At 40.2% G+C, this 17,471-nt stretch overlaps 1 non-coding gene across 1 annotated transcript; it reads right to left on the bottom strand.

Moving 5' to 3' along the window:
• Positions 1–17,381: 17,381 nt before the first annotated feature.
• On the bottom strand, positions 17,382–17,453 carry TRNAA-UGC. The gene has a single exon. It is a non-coding gene; the product is annotated as a tRNA-Ala (tRNA).
• Between the last annotated feature and the right edge of the window lie 18 nt (positions 17,454–17,471).

Here is a 17,471-nt window from a genome sequence, read left to right on the forward strand (position 1 = left end):
AATGGTAGCCTTAAGTTGTCATAAAGCAGAGTTATTTATTTGGTATAAAATATCTAGGTACAGTTGAGTGCAGATATCTCAAACATGTCAGAGGTTGACAGTTGTGTTCGTGAGAAGAGAACAGTGCTGATGAACTTTTCAACTCAGATCACAATCATGACCATGTTACCAACACTAGTCAGAGCATGACAAACTACCCCTCTTGAGTCATCATTTCCTGATCCATACCTTGCATTCTAACAAAAAAAAAAAAAAAAACCACCACACAACCCAATTCAATGCAGCACCACACTGTCTGTCTTCGATCACACCCCACCACCCAGCACCCACCTTCACATGAAAGGATTCAAGGAGGTTCAAACGTCTTACGTGGGTGGTTGGTGGGTGTTCTTGTACGGTTTGCTCCTTCTTTCCTATGAAACATCTATCGTCCTTATCTCTCCTCCTTTTTTGTGTATGTAACTCTCTTGTGACACCTCTATTCTTCGGCACTTGTATGATCTTATTGTGTTGCAAGTGCCGTAAAATCTTCCTAAAACTAAACTGACATCTTATGCACACTACAGGTGTATCACACTGCGCTGGGGCGAGCCTTGTGGGCTCATGCAACCAGTCTGATACTCTCAATGATAATGGATGTGTTATTTTCCATCGTGCGTACTGGGTGATTTAAGCAAGTGTGAGGAAAAATTCCATCGGGCTTTTTGAGATGAGCTGTTCTACTCATCGATGTGGTTGTTTTAGTTTGAGAATGCAGTGCTGCCTGTACTAAGAATATATATATAGTGGTTCAGTCGGGCAATGGCTTATTGTTCGAGCTGTCTGCGAACAAGTTATCTGTACTCAACTGTTCCCTAGAGCACTTTTCTGCTGACTCTATATTCTTAGTAATGTATGCACAATAAATGATGTCAGTTGCCAGAGGGCAAGGAAAATGGGAAAACAAGTAGCTATGGGTTCGCGGATGTTATCTTCTTTGTTTTGTTAGTTTTGCAGCTACTCTAATATTGAGGTTCTGGTGAAATGTGGCCTCTACGTTGCATACTTGTTGTAAAGTAATGGTCTACCCTTTATACTTTGTTTGTGTGTGGTTGGTGGGTGCTCTAGTGTGGTTTGCTTCTTCTTTCCTATCAGACATCTATCGTCCTTATCTCCCCCTTCTTCTTTTTTATGTTTGTTACTCTCTTGTAACACCTCTAATCTTCTGGCGCTTATATGACCTTTTATGCGGTTGCGAGTGCCGTAAAACCTCTACTAAAATACTTTGTTTGATAGATTTAATACCATGTACCAGGTTTGTATGTTAACTTTTTTTTTATGGTTTTGTTTTTTTCAAAGGTGGACAACATTAAATATTTGATATGTGCTGATTGTGAGATTGGACCTATTGGGTGGCACTCTGTCCTGGATAAGACAGCCTACTACATTGCTGTGGACAGAGTCAAGCATGGATGACACCTGTCCCTTCTAGTATTGCCTTTCATTTGTTTGTTTTGTTGGTAGCTCAGTCTTATCGGAATGTATTTTTAACCCCCCCAAAAACTGTTTATATATATGCCATTTCATGAGTAAGTAGTAGTGTTTTTTTTCTGTTCATACAATGCTCTCATAAAGTACGTTGTAACCCGTCTTGAAAACATTTCCTTTTCATCATGTCTGTATTACTTTAAGCGTACGGTACTTTATTATTGATATCTGTTTCTTCCATGTGTGCTTGCCCTTTCTGAAGATGTTGTTATTGTCAAAGAATCTTCAACCTTCTTCTCTCATGAACTGAGAAGATGTGTGGGTGCCTAAAGAAAGGTACCAAAAGTTGCCACAGACCTTGTTGAACTGCAGGCTGATAAAGACCAAAAAAAAACTCTTTGGACCAAAATGTGTTTCCCTAAAAAAATGATAGTTCCACCATTTTTTTACAATGTGTTAAAAAGGGTTTTCGTTGATTTGACATCTTATTTTATTTTGAATAATTTTGAGACTAGGGTATTTTTAAAGAGATAATGAAGACTGCTTTTAGATGGTGTTAAAATCTATTCTTGACGCATGTTTTCTCTTCCCCGCTATGTTTTACCATTGAATTCTAACCAGATGTCAACTGAATGCCAAATAGGAAATGAATTTTCCTTAAATAAATACGTTAAAAACAATTGAATCTTTTTTTTTTGGTAAAGTCTGTGTGTGTCCTAAACTTTAACGTTAATTTTCTCAAAATTAGATCTTTATACCCTACCTCACTAATAGTAATGCCATCTCAAAAATTCAAAAACCACTGTATTCAGCGTTGACTTTGCTATGATGTACAACCCTCAACTCAAAATGGTCGAAATCCGACTTTTGGTACCTTTCTATAGGCACACATTGAGATTTCATTTTGAGGTTTTATAACTACTGATTGTCTCCCTCGTGGTTGGAAGTTGTATTTTTCTGGGACCAGTTTTGATTTTGTTTTTCCAACAGATTGAATCTTTCTGCAGTACTTAAGTTTATTTTTGGCCCTTTTCACCTAGACCCCTGAGCCTATCCGGGACCCATGCCTCTGAGCTCCTGAGGGACACCTGCTGAGATGTGTGGAAGGGTGCCGGTACAGTACATTGTGGTGGGGGCTTGGGTTTTCAATCCTTAAAAATGGTTTTAGCACATTCAAGGTTCATAGTTTTTACATTATTTTTTTTAGTTAATTGTTGAAGTGGAAACATCATGAGTTTTACTGTTTCTATAAATTTCTAATCTAAGTTGAAATTAAGTTTGAAATGTAAAAAAATTTACTACCAGGTGCTTGTGGCACCTTTTGCCTTTTCTATTTTTGCCATTATTAGAATAGATTAGAATACAGGACAATGTGAATTGTGGAGTTTTGTTTTACATTTTTTTATGTCATAATTATCTTTTGCTGTTATTGGAATATATATGTATAAAATTTAAGATGAAAATGACAAACATGTCACAGTGAAAATGCATTTTATGTTGTGGTTTGTTTAATATCCTAGCAAATATGAAATGGCTACTGGTATTCGTTTGCTTGTTCCGTGTGATACTGTGATTGTCTCTGCCATCATTATTAATAATATGCTGTGATAAAGATTACATGCAATGGAATGCCTGTACAAAAACCAATAGACCTGTCTCTTTTCAAGGCCGTGTGACTTTTGTAAGTCTAAAGGTAACTTTTACATCTCATCTATTTTTGCCATCTCTCCCAGCTCATATTAACAATACTTATTTGTAACATTCATTCTAGGTGGGGATTATTTGGTCTTGTGGCTTTCTACATTGAATATGGGGCGTCAATAGGTACTCATGGAATAAGATGAAAATGTGAACTTTGAGCCTTAAGGCTAAGGGTCAATTGCTGGCACTGTCTGGAACTCATCAGCTGACCTCCTGTGATGTAGACATGTGTACCGAGTGGAGAACTGTGGTATGGTCTTGCAGTCTCTGTGGACCTAACAGTTCCCCCAAGTGACCAATGTGACCCAAATAACCAGTGTGACTGGGGGACATACATAAGTGTTCAGGTGTCTGAGTGTGTACTGCTGCCACTGTTTTCGAAGAAGACTATCGTTTAAAAAAAGAAATCTATTACACGGGTAAAGAGAAGGAAGCTCTATTGCTGTTAAGTCTGTAGTTACTGTAAGTGTGCAGTTTTCAAATAACGTGTGAGAATTTTTTTTAATGAACATTTTGATATAGCATCCTTCTTGTAATTTACAGTCACTTTTTTATGCATATATGTATGATGGGCCTGTCATCACCTTATGAGTTTGATTCTCAGTGAGCAAATACAGCAGTGCTGGTAGATTTTGGGGACAAGTGACTATAGTGACAGTATTCAAAAGAACTGGAAAATGAATACATTAAAAAACTTTTCCTGGAACTAAAGCAATCGCACCACAAAAATTGAAAATCATTTTTCTTGAGAACATGTGCATTTTGGTAAGCATGGATTGTAGTCAATATATATTTTAAAAAATTTTTTTTTATTGTGCTTCTTAAGAATAACAAATGATTAAATCCTATTATTTCTTTGCTACGAGTATTTTTAGGTTTAGCTTCAAAGGCAGGTACAACGACATTCCTTCTTTTGGCATGAGAACCATTATTTTTATATACTTATAGTAATGTCAGTGAAACTCAGTAGATTTATATGATTATAAGCAGATTAAGAGATTAACTAAAATTGACCCCTGATTAACTTTATTGCAATGGGCCACTGTGACTGATCCAAATTTCTCCTTTCAAATACTTCAAATAACGTTCAGTGCAAGTTTTTTCACGAGTTTTGATTATCATAATATTCTCACATATGACTTTGTTTTCTTTCGCATTTGGAATTGTTTGCAGTTTCATCTGTATCTTGTTCCTAAGCCTTAGATGTTGATTTGACCCCCAAAGGCTCATATGAGAATCTTGTGTTGTGCACCTGTGGGCAGACTGGTGTTGTTTTAGCTCTTTGACCTTGAACCCTGAAGACATTTTATCTGTCAGGCCACCTTACCTGAAGGGACAGTTAAGGATCTTTGATTAATAGAAGAAAAAAAAATTGTTGTCATGTTCAATACAATTTTCTTTTCTCTCTGTATATTTGAGTTTTTCCTTTTCCTTCTGCATGGCGTACGGTACATTTTGTGGGTTTTATCGTCTGTGTAAGTGTATGGGAAACGTTTATTCAAATAAGTATTTATGTATGTTTGTGAGGTGTGACTTTTGTTGCTGATGCTGTCACTGCCATTACCAGCTGCAGGAGGAAATAAGGGACAACTGACAGGCACAGGCCTTTATCACTGGCCTCTCTCCTGATTTAAAAAAAAATCCTGTTCACATACTCAATCTTTCAACAGAAGTATTCACACAAGAGAGAGGCGTAAACGTATTTTTCTTGCAGTTCTTCTTCTACCTTCATGTTTTAAGTGTTAAATATGTGAAGATGTGTTTTGATTACTGACTTTGTTTTTAGTTTCATATTGTCTTTGTTCTTCTCAGTCATTGTGCGAAAATGTTCTGTTCACATCAAGGCTCTCTGGAAAACAGGGCTTTCAGTTCCCATTTCAGAGGCTGAGATAGTGCTTAACTATATTGGTTTTTCCAGGGGTGGGGGTTCATCACTAGTTGGAAAAGTGTGTTCTGAACACATTGAACTGCTGGGTCCAGAGCCCATAATATCTAGTGGGGAAATGACTATATAGGCCTGAATAGACTAAGGGCTTTCAATTTTCTGAACGCTGGCGCCAAATTATCCCCTGATGATGCAGTCAGTACCGACATTTGCACCAAGAAAACCCCAACATACCATACAAGTGCTGGCTGTTGTTTTGTTGGTTTTTTTCCCTAAAAAAATGTTGTGAGAATAATTATGCTTTCTCAACATCTATCTTTTCAGTCTCTTTGAAACTTAATATTAATATTATATTTGCTTGTAGATCTAGTTGTTTCATGTTCCTAATTTCAGAGGGATTTGTCTTTGCTTAGTTATAGGTATTTTTCTGTAGAACAAAAATTAGAGAAAATGTTTGATAGTTGTTGGGTTTGTTTTAAAATGATGAAACAGGAGTTTTCTCACCTATAAATTTTCTTTCACTCATGTAGGCCTACCTGCCAATTAAAATGCCCAAATTCCCTCCATGGTTGTCCAGTACGGTATGTTGTTACTAACATACACATGCAATTCCCTATGATTTTGTGCTAAAGCGTGGCTTGTCAACCTGGGCATTATCGCCCACTAGTGGGGGATTTGGTCATTCTGATTGACAGTGGGAGTCATCCAGGTTGTGAGTTACAAATAAGGTGTAATGATAATGCTTTGTCTGGAAATGCATAGATATTATATATTGGTAAAAGTGGGTGCTGACTATTAAAAGGTTGGCAAGCACTACGCTAAAGATAAGTGTGTAATTTGATTACATCATTTGGAATTTGAGGGCCTAAGGCCTTATCTGACCCTATAGGCCTATGGGAACCAAATGTGATTTAAGTATCAAAGAGTCCATCAGAATATCTTAGTTCACTTACTTCCTTCACCAGGAATTCATTTAAAATTAAATTAAAACTGCATTTCACTCAGCAGTGCATAAAAAAGGGCGGGTAGGTTGAGTTAATATTGTCCCCCTTTAAACTTTCTATTTTTTTTTTTCTTTGCTAATGTAATGAAATCATATCCTGAGATACCACTGGTACAAATGTACATAGATCTAAGTAGTATACTGTCTGTGGTGTTTCTGACTTTTTTTCTTATGCCTCATATGAGTCCATCACCATTTGAATGATTGGTCTTGAATTTTTGCGCAAGTAAAAGAAGTTATGTAATTTTAACTTATTTTAATTAAGCTTGATATTAAAGTAAGCTAATAGTAATAATTTTTTATAACCTTAGTTAAAGATGAATGTTTTTTTGTGGGTAGCACACATTATATCCTCTTCTTGATATCTCACACACGAAGATCAAAGAGGCTCAAACTTAACCAAAAATCCATAGTCTTTTGTTACTGTTTTCTGGCATTCAGTATAGAAAGGTCTTGGTTTGGTGTATGTGTATATACAGGCAAGTGGGTGAAATGATGATGTGTCATTTTACCATTATAACATGTTGAGACAGAGAGATCTTAATTGAGGAAATTTACTGTGTAAGGAAACAAAAAAAATTTAATTTTTGGTTATTCTCTGGGTGCTTGAGGATTTTCACTTAATTAAATACTTTCGTAGATGCTGATCAATAAGTTGTCTCATATAGATCTCTAGCATATATATACATTACATAATTTGTATTTCACTCAAGATGTGTTCCGTCAATGTGAAACAATTAGTCACCCATGATTTGTGAATCGTTCTGGTTTGTCCAGCCGCAAAAAAGGGAAAATAAATAAATGATTACCTTGAATTATTGTTTTATTTTTTAAAGTTTTTTTTCAGTCTTTTGCTTGATTAATTCTCTGTGGTAATAATGAATCATGTATTTGAGTGAGAACTTTTTGAAGATTTTTTTTTAGCATTGGTTAGTGACTTGATCAATAGAGTACTGCTTGTGGGTCGTTGGTGGGTGCACTGATGTAGTGTGCTCCTTTTTCTTTCCTATCCTTATCTGTCCTCTGTTTTTGTGTTTATTACTCTCCTGTAACACCTCTGCCTCTAATCTTTGGCAATTATGTGACCTAATTGTTTTGCAAGTGCTGCAAAACTCTTTATAAAATAAAGAGTCCTACCTCTTATAATATTAAAGCCTGCTATTTATTCTTTATTTTATTCAATGTTGAAATTACATGAAAACAGACAAAGTACTGAAAGCGAATAGCTGTAGATCTAAGTCTATTTTATTTCTCACATATTATATATATAATATATTGATATATATTATATATGTGGGTGGTTTAGGACACCTCTTTGGAGGGGGGGGGGGGAGGAGGCTCGGTTATCTCAGTTGATATCATGCTGTACTATGGAGTGGAAGACATGGATTCAAATCCCCAACATCATCATCATCATTGCCTTTCTCACCCTGCACCAGGGTATAGGCCACGGACAAGCACCTTCCACCTTTCTCTATCCTGGGCTAGCCTCTTGATGTTATTCCATGTCTTCCCACTTTTCTGTATATCGATTTCTGTGATTCTTCTTCGGGTTCCACGCGGTCTTCCCCTTGATCTCTTACCCTGTGAGTTCCAATCCAAAACTTTCTTTGTTTTGCAGCTGCCTGACTTTCTAAGAGTACGTCCAATCCATCGCCACCGCCTTCTTCCTACCTCATCTTTGACTGGGATCTGTATTGTTTTCCTTAACATTTCCTCATTGATGACCCTGTCTGTCCATCTGATCCTCAGTAACTTTCTTAGACACCTGATCAAGAAAACCTGGATCCTCTTTATGCAAGTCTGTGATGCGTTTCATATCTCACATCCATACAACAGGACCGACTTCATATTTGAATTGAAAATCCTCAGCTTTATTCGAAGTGAGATACTCTGGTCTTCCAAATCCTATCCAAAGACAAAAAGCAGCCTGTGCTTTTCCAATGTGGGACTTTATTTCAGCACCTGTTCCTCCCTCTCTGTCAATTATACTCCCAAGATAGCAGAAGGATTCAACGTCTTATAGTGCCTTTCCTTCTATTGTGACCTGCTCCTTTCGTTGTGCATCTGCCCTTAGGACCTTTAACTTTCCGTGGTGGATCCTCAATCGAACAGATTCCGATAGGCTGTTTAATACTGAAGTCTTTGCTTGCATCTTTTCCTGGGTGTGCGACAGAAGCGCCAAGTCGTCTGTAAAATCCAGATCGTCTCGACTGTGTCCTCTGTATACCATTTCGGTGTCCTCTGGTGGTTTCCTTCATCAACCAGTCGACTGCCAATATGAAGAGGAACGGTGATAGTAAACACCCCTGTCTCACACCAGTCTTGATGACAAAGCTGTCAGTGAGCTGGCCATCATGCACAACCCTGCAACTTGTTCCTTCGTACATGCTCATGATGAGGTTCACCGACTTCTGTGGGATTCTGTCGTGTCTTATTATCTTCCATAGTGTTGCTCGGTCTATACTGTCAAAGGCCTTCTCATAGTCAAGGAAGTTGACGATCAGCTGGGAGTTCCACTCCAGGGACTGTTCCACAATAATCCTCAGCGTGGCAATCTGGCCGGTGGTTGAGCGATTTTTCCGGAAACCAGCTTGTTCATCCCGTAGTCTTCGGTCCGTTGCTGTCTTGATTCTTTCCAGAATGATTCTGTTGAAGACCTTACCTGGTATTGAGAGAAGAGTGATCCCTCTGTAGTTGCTGTAGTTGCTGAGATCCCCCTTTTTTGGAAGTTTCACAGGGTGTCCTTCTTTCCAATCCTTTGGGAACTTGCTCCCATTACAGATCCTGGTAAACAGTCGGAGGAATGTCTGCCGTCACATTGGCATCTGCTTTAAAGGCTGCAGGTGGAATCTGGTCAGGACCGGCCGCTTTACCTTTGTTCAGCTTCTTAATGGCATCCAGAATCTCTTGTTTTGAAGGAGCATCACATCAGATTGGTAACTCATTTCTTACTGGCAGAATGTTTAGTGGGTTACTCAGTGGTGGTCTGTTCAGGAGACTGTTGAAATGCTCTACGCATCGTTTAGACTGAGCTTCCTTTCCAAAAATGGTTTTCCCCTTTTGGTCCTTTATTGGTACTTCAGGTTTCCCGTATTTTCCAGCCAGTGTCCTTTTGGTCTGGTAAAGGATTCGCATGTGCCCTCCTACCGCTGCTTCCTCTGCCTTCTCTGTCAGCCTGTTCATGAATTCCTCCTTGTCTTTTCTTAGTGCTTTCTTGACATCTTTAGCTGTTGTCCTGTACTGCTGCAATGCATCCGCTCTTGATCCTCTTGTTCCACTTGCATTCGCTTCTGCCTTCAGCTGTCTTCTTATCCTAATTAAATCCAATGAGTGTTGGCTAATCCATTCCTTGTGCTCCCATTTCTTCCTACCGAGTACTTCTTGACATGTTGATGTAAAGACTTCTTTGACCTTGGTCCAGTGTGTATCCACTTCCGTGTCCTCTCAGCCAAGGTCAGCCAGAGGTTGAAATCTGTTCCTCAGCTGCAGCTGAAACTCTTCTTTCTTGTGTCCGCTCAAGAGACTTACTTGGAACTTCGTTCTTTTGATTCATGTGCTGGTTCCGTGCTTTTTAAGTCGAAGCATGAGTTTTGCCAACAGCAGATGATTATCCGATCCAACATCTGCCCCTCTCTGTACTTTGACATCTTCCAGTGAACTCCTGAATCTACGAGAGATACAAAAATGATCTATCTGGTTCTCCGTCACTCCATCTGACGAAACCCATTTGGCCTTGTGAATCCTCTTGTGGGGAAAAACTGAGGCTCCGATGACAAAACTGTTGAAAGCACATATATTTGCGAATCGCTCACCGTTCTCATTCATTTGTCCCAAGCCATGTTGTCCCATAATTCGTTCATACCCCACGTTGTCCTGGCCAATCTTGGCATTGGCATCTCCCATTATGATGTTGATATCCTTCCTTGGTAGTTTGTCGATGACCCTCTGGAGCTGGCTGTAAAAGGCATCCTTGTCTTCATCCGAAGCATCGTTTGTTGGGGTGTAGATCTGTACTATATTCATGTTGATTCTCTTGCTCCTTGTTGTAGTGAATGAAGCCATGATGATCATTTCCCCGTGTGGTTCCCATCCTCTAAGTGACTCCTGTGCATACTTATTCAAAATGATTCCCACTCCCACCGCAGGGTACAAGTCTTCCCTCCCAGAATACAATACATGTACTTGTTCCCCCGAGCTGAGCTGCTTCTGTCCAGACTGTATCCTGTGTGTTTCGCTGACTCCTAGTATGTGCAGCCTGCATCTCTTCATCTCTTGTACTACTTAAGAACTCTTTCCTGCTTCATACAAGGTGCGAACATTCCAAGACGCAATCCTGAGAGACTTGTTCGACAGAGAAGGTTTCGGGTCAGAAGAGTCCTTTCGGCTTTGTCCGCTTTCCTTCATTGTTCTTGATGATGCAGAAGCTCCTGTCTCCCAAGATCGAAAAATAAAAAGATGTGTTTGTCCGTGTTTCTGTAACTTACTGTTTTTTACTGGGTTGGGTAGTTGGCCCTCCGCAAACTGGCACTTTTCGGGCGACCAGACCTTTACACTTTTAGTCGCCTATTACGACATGCAGTATCTCGGCAGGTGTATTTTTTACTTCCAACTATGGGGGCCCCCACCTGCAGGGGCGAAATCCCCAACATACCGTTTTTGAACTACATTTTTTTTATATAATGGAAAAAGATAGAAAAGGATGCTCGGGACAGGCTTCGCTGGAGTAATGCTATTGATGGCCTGTGCTCCACTGGGGGCTAATATATATATATAATAATAATAATAATATATAATAATAATAATAATAATAATAATAGTAATATTCCTGTGACGGAGCCGTCTTTTCCCCAAGTGTTCAGCCTAACGAAGTGCAATGTGACTTGTTTTTGTTTGAGGCCGTTTCAAAGTTCCTCAGTTCCTCCAGAGTCTGGTTCCTCTTCAGCAGCAGTTTTGTAGGTGTCTGTCTGTTGTTGTTGTTTGTTTTTGTTTTTTTGTGTGTGTGTTGTTTTTTTTAGGTGTTCCATCTGCCTCTGTCGCCTGTTGTTTGTGAAGGTTGCTTGGCTTTGCAATTCTTCACACGAAAGTTCTCTTTACAATTCTCCCGCCAGGGCTCGAATGGTGGCGTCTTCTGTGAAAGATAAATTTGGGTAGAGTCTAGGCTATTTCTTTCATTCGAAAACAATACTTTAAGATTAGATCTATAGAGCCTACCACAATATCTCCATATGCCCCATACTTGACGAGCGCCTGATTCCACCGCATCGTCACTCACTCACACACACAAACACACATACACACACACAAACACACATACACACACACACACACACACAAACAAACAGAGAGATAGAGATACACACACACACACAGATACACACACAGACAGACATAATATTAGAATCTATGTATTGTGCAATACTTAAGCTGACCGTGATCACGTCTGAGTTGGGGATTATGCCAAGATTCTTTTATGTATCATATTCGGGGCTATTTCAATCTTTCAGCTGCAGCAAGAGTATGGACTCGCTTTTGTCACAGAAAAGCGAAAAAAGACGCAAAATACTATTTGTTTCAAATCTAATTTTCCTCGGCTTTCTTTTGATCTAGCCCTTCAGATGATACATGTACTATTGATAATCTATCCTTCAATATTGGGAAATCATCTGCAAAGTTATATGAATTTGGTCGGAATTTGATCTTGTCTTAGGGTTATGCACGACTAATTGGCGTCGGTGGCCTAGTGGTTAGTCTCTCGGACTCTCAACCGTAAGGTCGTGGGTTCGAATCCCGTCAGGGGCCCGACGTTGTGTCCTTGGGAAAGGCACTTTGCACAAATGTTCCTCACTTCACACTTCACCCAGGTGGAAATGGGTACCCGGCTATAGACAGTGAACGATCTTGTCAGTTTGATAGTGTTTGAGTGCGTGAAATCCGCAGCTTGCACTGTATGCTTCCGCGGAAGCCCTAAATGTTTCTGGGTATTCTCAGAGGGTCTGCTGGAGTAATAATACTAGTTGTAAAGCGCATAGAGCATGCTCTCGAGCATGGATATGCGCTATATATATATATATATATAATGCAATTATTATTATTATTAATTACTATTTTTATTCGCTGTCAAAGTTTGTAGCAACATAATATTGTTTGTCTGAGGCACACATTGGAAGCTGTGTGTTTCAAGTACAAGTAGGCCTAAGATTCACACTTTGTAGGTTCGTTTTTTTTTTTATAGTAGAGGGTTTTACGGCGCTCGCAACTGCATACGGTCATATGAGCCCCAAGGGATGGGTGTCAACAGAGATTTCTTTACAGGGAATCAGACTTAGACAGCTCACCTCTCTAGCTTCAACAGCACAAGGTCTGCTTCGAATATCAAGGCACCCCAAAATTGCAGGTCACAAGAGAATGACAAACACAAAAGAAGTAGAGGAGGAAAATGACAATAGTAAGGATCAGGAAAGAAAAAGCGGCAGTTCCCTGTTGTAGATCAGGCACAGTTATGAGCGTGACATGAATCAGCTCATTTACAATTCTACTGTACTTGAACGAGAAATGTACCCCCTTTAGGAATGACCTAAAGACACTTCAGTCAGTGGCACTGCCCCGGGGGGACATTGTGTAGGTTTGCTTATTAGGCCAATACAATTATGACCACTGATGGTGATTGTTCCATGAATTGGGTTGAATTTTTATGCTCTGTTTTACCGTTGCACCAAAAAGCAACCCAAATTAAACAAATCCGGTAACAACAAAAAAGAAAGAAACGAAAACAAAAAGTGAAAAGGAGGAGTGTGTGTGTGTGGGGGGGGGGGGGGGGGGGGGGGCTCTCGTGGCCTAGAGGTTAATGTGTTGGCCTCTCATTCAAAGGTCCCGGTTCGAATCGGGTAGCGACGGAAAAATTTTCTTCTCTAAAATTGTCTCATTCACCTCCTTTCCTGCTCTCTAGAAATGTTTTGTCGTCTGCTTTTTTCTCCTCTTTCTGCCCCCACCTCCTCACCTCCTTTACCCCCTCCTCTGGGCTCCTGACTCTTTCTGCAGCTTTTCTACTGCTACTCCTTGGCTCCTTCTTACTCATGTCTTTCAACCACACACCTGATCTTCTGGTAGGAAAGATCTACACCTAGCCTGCACGGATAAGGGCGAAAAAATTCGGAGGGCCCGTGTGCAAGTTGCGCACGTTAAAGATCTCTTGGTGGTCTAAAATCGATAAGAGTACGCTTCGGCCGCCACCCACGCAAAATTCGAAATTTCCTAAAAAACTGAAAAAGTTTAATGTGTCCCGCGCGCTCATATGACCTTATTATGCAGTTGCGAGCGTCGTAAAACACTTGCCAAAAAAATAAAAATAAAAAAAATCGAGCCCGAAAGTGAAAGAGTTAGTGATTATAATAGTAATAGGCTTACATACGTACGCTTGTAGTTGTGTGATCCCTGAAGTCTTGAGAAGCACAAATACCAACTTGAAACCCTCTCGAAATAGACGTCTTAAGACGGTTATAATTTAATTTAGGTGTAGCCACCTGATATTTTTCGATCATGACTTCAACACGTAACATTTATTTTCGCTTATCCCCTTGATATTAAATTCCAATAAACAAAAAACAAAACAGAAAAAGAGAGGGAAAAAAGAAAATTGTAAAAATGGGGTTAAAAAAGACATGGTGTATAGATCTACTGGATCAGATTTGTTTTGATACAAGTAAGGATAATTACACGCAGCGGGAAAAAAATTTGAAGAGTGTCGGTTTTCAAATAGATTTCTTGCTTTATTGCTGGTAGCCAGGCAGCATCTAAGTCTCGAATATATCCTTAAGTATTAAATTACACCGCCCCTGCAGATGGGGGGCCCCATAGTTTTACTATGGGGGAGTAAAGAATACACCTGCCGGGATACTGCGTGTCGTAAGAGGCGACTAAAGGTGCATAGGTCTGGCCACCTGAAAAGTGACAGTTTGCGGAGGGCCAACTACCCGACCCAGTAAAAAAGGAAAGTTATAGAAACACGGGGGAGCTTATTCTGCATCATCAGGAACAATGAAGGACAGCAGACAAAGCCGAAACAAGAAAATTTTTAGATTGGAACCCACAGGGTAAAAGATCAAGGGAAAGACCTCGTGGAACCTGGAGAAGAGTCACTGAAATGGATGTACAGAAAAGTGGGAAGACGTGGAGTGACATCAAGCGACTAGCCCAGGATAGGGAAAGGTGGAGAATGTTTGTTCGTGGCCTATATCCTGCCCCAGGGTGAGAAAGGCAATGATGATGATGATTAAATTACATGTCACAATTATAATAATATAAATGATTAACAGCAGTGTTGAGAGTGACAAGCTGACTTTCCTTAATACTCAGCTCTCAAATAACAGTCACGTTGAACTGACCAAAGACCGTTAAAAACAGTCGTAGGTTTCATTTTGTGAATTGCTTCCTTCTACCCTAAGCTCCTCTTGTTAGCCAAATATTTGACTTCTTTGAAATACGCGTAGGTTCTATCATTGTTTGGTGATGCATGTTTGATTACATGTACATGTTTTGATGTTTGCCTTTTAGCCATCTGCTGGTCCTAGATCACACCTTTCCGTAATAATAGCTTGTGCTGGGATTTGTCATTGGTGGGTTTTGTCAACGTGCGCGTGTACTTTATACAGTGGAACTCGGTTTCAACGAAGTCGTCGGGCCTGACCTTCTATTTTGTTGAATCCGAGTGTTCGTTATAGCAAACATGACGTTTTTTGTGTACATAATTACAGGCTCCGAGCAAGTAATGTATAATATATTCGACTTCCCAAATCATAATAATCTCATGTTTGCTATAACGAAAACTCGGACTCAACTAAATTGAAGCTGACCGGCGACTTCGTTAAATCTGAGTTACATTGTATTACTCTATTAACCCTATCCGTACTTTTGTGTTTTACTACCGTATCCATACCACGTGGGGAACTCTGTGCCACCACTTTACAAAGAGAAAATTTACTCGTTATTCCGATCCGTTCGCTTTGCATTATAATAGAAGTCTGTTAAAAGGATTTTTTGAGAAATACTAAAAGTTTCCAAGAGATATTCGTACTAGAAGTATTCTAAAATGTGAAAAATACCACCCGGGGATACAAAATGACCCCAGGGCGCACGGATAGGGTTAAGATGATCGGTGTGGAAAAATGGGAACATATAGACCGGACATACAGGAAACCTAAGGCTTTTACATGTAATAAGATCATCATACACACATCTATAAGCACGCCGGCCTTAAGCACGTTTCGGACTCAAGCACGCTAGACGGCTCTTACCGAATTTTTGCTATATAAATCACACGCCTATAAGCACGGTAACTTCGGCTTCAAGCACGCTTCATTTACAAGGCAGTCAATATTTTCATGATGACCCATCGAAGTTCGAACACAGTTTACACCGCAACATTGGAGTGTGTTAAAAGAAACACAAAGAACGCAAGTGATGGACACACACACTCGCACGGGCGGAGAGGAAGGCAGAGAGATGCACACAGCCGTTCGCGCGGACATAGGATCTAGCCTAGGCCTAGGGCTAAGCTACACACGATCCAAAAAAAAAAAAGAGAGTCGTGGAGATGAGAAAGGGAGGCTGGCTGCGATTTCACCTTTGCCCCTCGCTACCCATTAATCCTGATTGTGTATCACGCGCGAGGTGGGATGGAGGTGGTGGTATGAGTGGCACGGCGGGCAGTGGTACGCACAGGCAGTGTGTTACAGTAGGCCTAGTGTGCTGTATCGTGACTGGCCGTCTAAATTAAGTTTCCATTTCCCATTCGACCACAAAACAAAAACAAACAAGCGAACAAAAACTACCATGGCGGGTGTCTAAATAACAGTGCACACTTTTGCGGGACCGCTATAGGCCTACTTACAAACTAAGGGAAATAGCACGGGGAATTTTCTACATGAAAATCTCTGGATTATGTCTACTTCGCACTTAAGCACGCTTCGGCTTTAAGCACGCTTAAGTTTTCTCCCGATGACAGTGCTTAAAGCCGGCATGGACTGTACCCTATTTAAAGTACCTCAGACACCAGATAGCTACCATGAGCTGTCCCGCCAAGAACAAGTGATTATCTTCGGACTAAGGACACAACACACAAGACTGAGACAACATATTATGTACAAATGTTTTAAACTAGTACAATCACCAAAATGCCAGTGTGGAGAGGCGGACCAGACTGTTGAACACATCCTTCAGCACTGCAAGACACACAGGGCCCTGAGACAGGAAAGGTGGCCAACCCCACTGACACTACAAAGAGAAGCTATACGGGCCGACAGATGAACTGAGCAGGACGGCCCAATTTATGACAGATACCTGACTTTAAGTGTGATGCGATCGAGAAGAAGAAGAAGAAGAAGAAGAAGAAGGAGAAGGAGAAGGAGAAGGAGAAGGAGAAGGAGAAGGAGAAAAAGGAGAAGGAGAAGGAGAAGGAGAAGAAGAAGGAGAAGGAGAAGATCATGCACACTTCCTTTTCTCAGATAGACACTGATTAGATTATGGAACAAATTTTAAGAATCGACCCGCAATCGCATTGTGTTGTGCACATGGATTATTTTAGGGGGCGGGTGTTTTACGGCGCTCGTAACTGTATAACTATAAGGTCATATTGAGCCTATGGAACACATTTAACATTTTCAGTTTGGTAGGAATTACATTGACAAGCGCCTGATTCCACCGCATCGTCACCTACACACACACACACACACACACACACACACACACACACACACACACACACACTCACACACACAAGGTTGGGGGCAGAAGGTGGAGACAAAAGCAGACAACAGAACATGGCTGGAGAGGAGGAAAGGAGGTGAAGGGAAATAATTTTAGAGAGGAAAATTGCACATCACTGTCAGGTTTCGAACCAGGGACCTATTGAATAAGATTAAGAGGCAAACACGGTAACCTCTAAACCACGAACGACGAGAGCCCCCGTGCTCGTGGATATAATATGCCAGACAGGAGGGCAACAAAGTCTTAAATTAAGAATTAATTTTACGAATAAAGACGACATGGGATCATTAAATATTATACTTTTATTAAAAAGTTCTTTGCGGTTTCAAAATGTTTCCTTCAACCATATTATTATTCTTTTGTTGTTATTGATTATGTTAGGGTTTTTTTGGGATTTAATTCTATTTAAATAGCATATTATGCAGTAGTAAGAAGTTCATAATTCATGTGTCAACGGTGTTCTGGAAATCAAATCAATAAGGAACGCAACAAGGAAGAAACAGCTTGAAGACCAACGTGGTGATAGATTAAAAAGATTCCTCATAAGAAGAAAAAAAAATTTGGAGATGCCGGGGATCGAACCCGGGGCCTTTCACATGCAAAGCGAACGCTCTACCACTGAGCCACATCCCCTTCCTGAACAAATGGCAT

This window comes from Aplysia californica, unplaced genomic scaffold (genome assembly GCF_000002075.1).
Source record: "Aplysia californica isolate F4 #8 unplaced genomic scaffold, AplCal3.0 scaffold00065, whole genome shotgun sequence".
NCBI lineage: Eukaryota > Metazoa > Mollusca > Gastropoda > Aplysiida > Aplysiidae > Aplysia > Aplysia californica.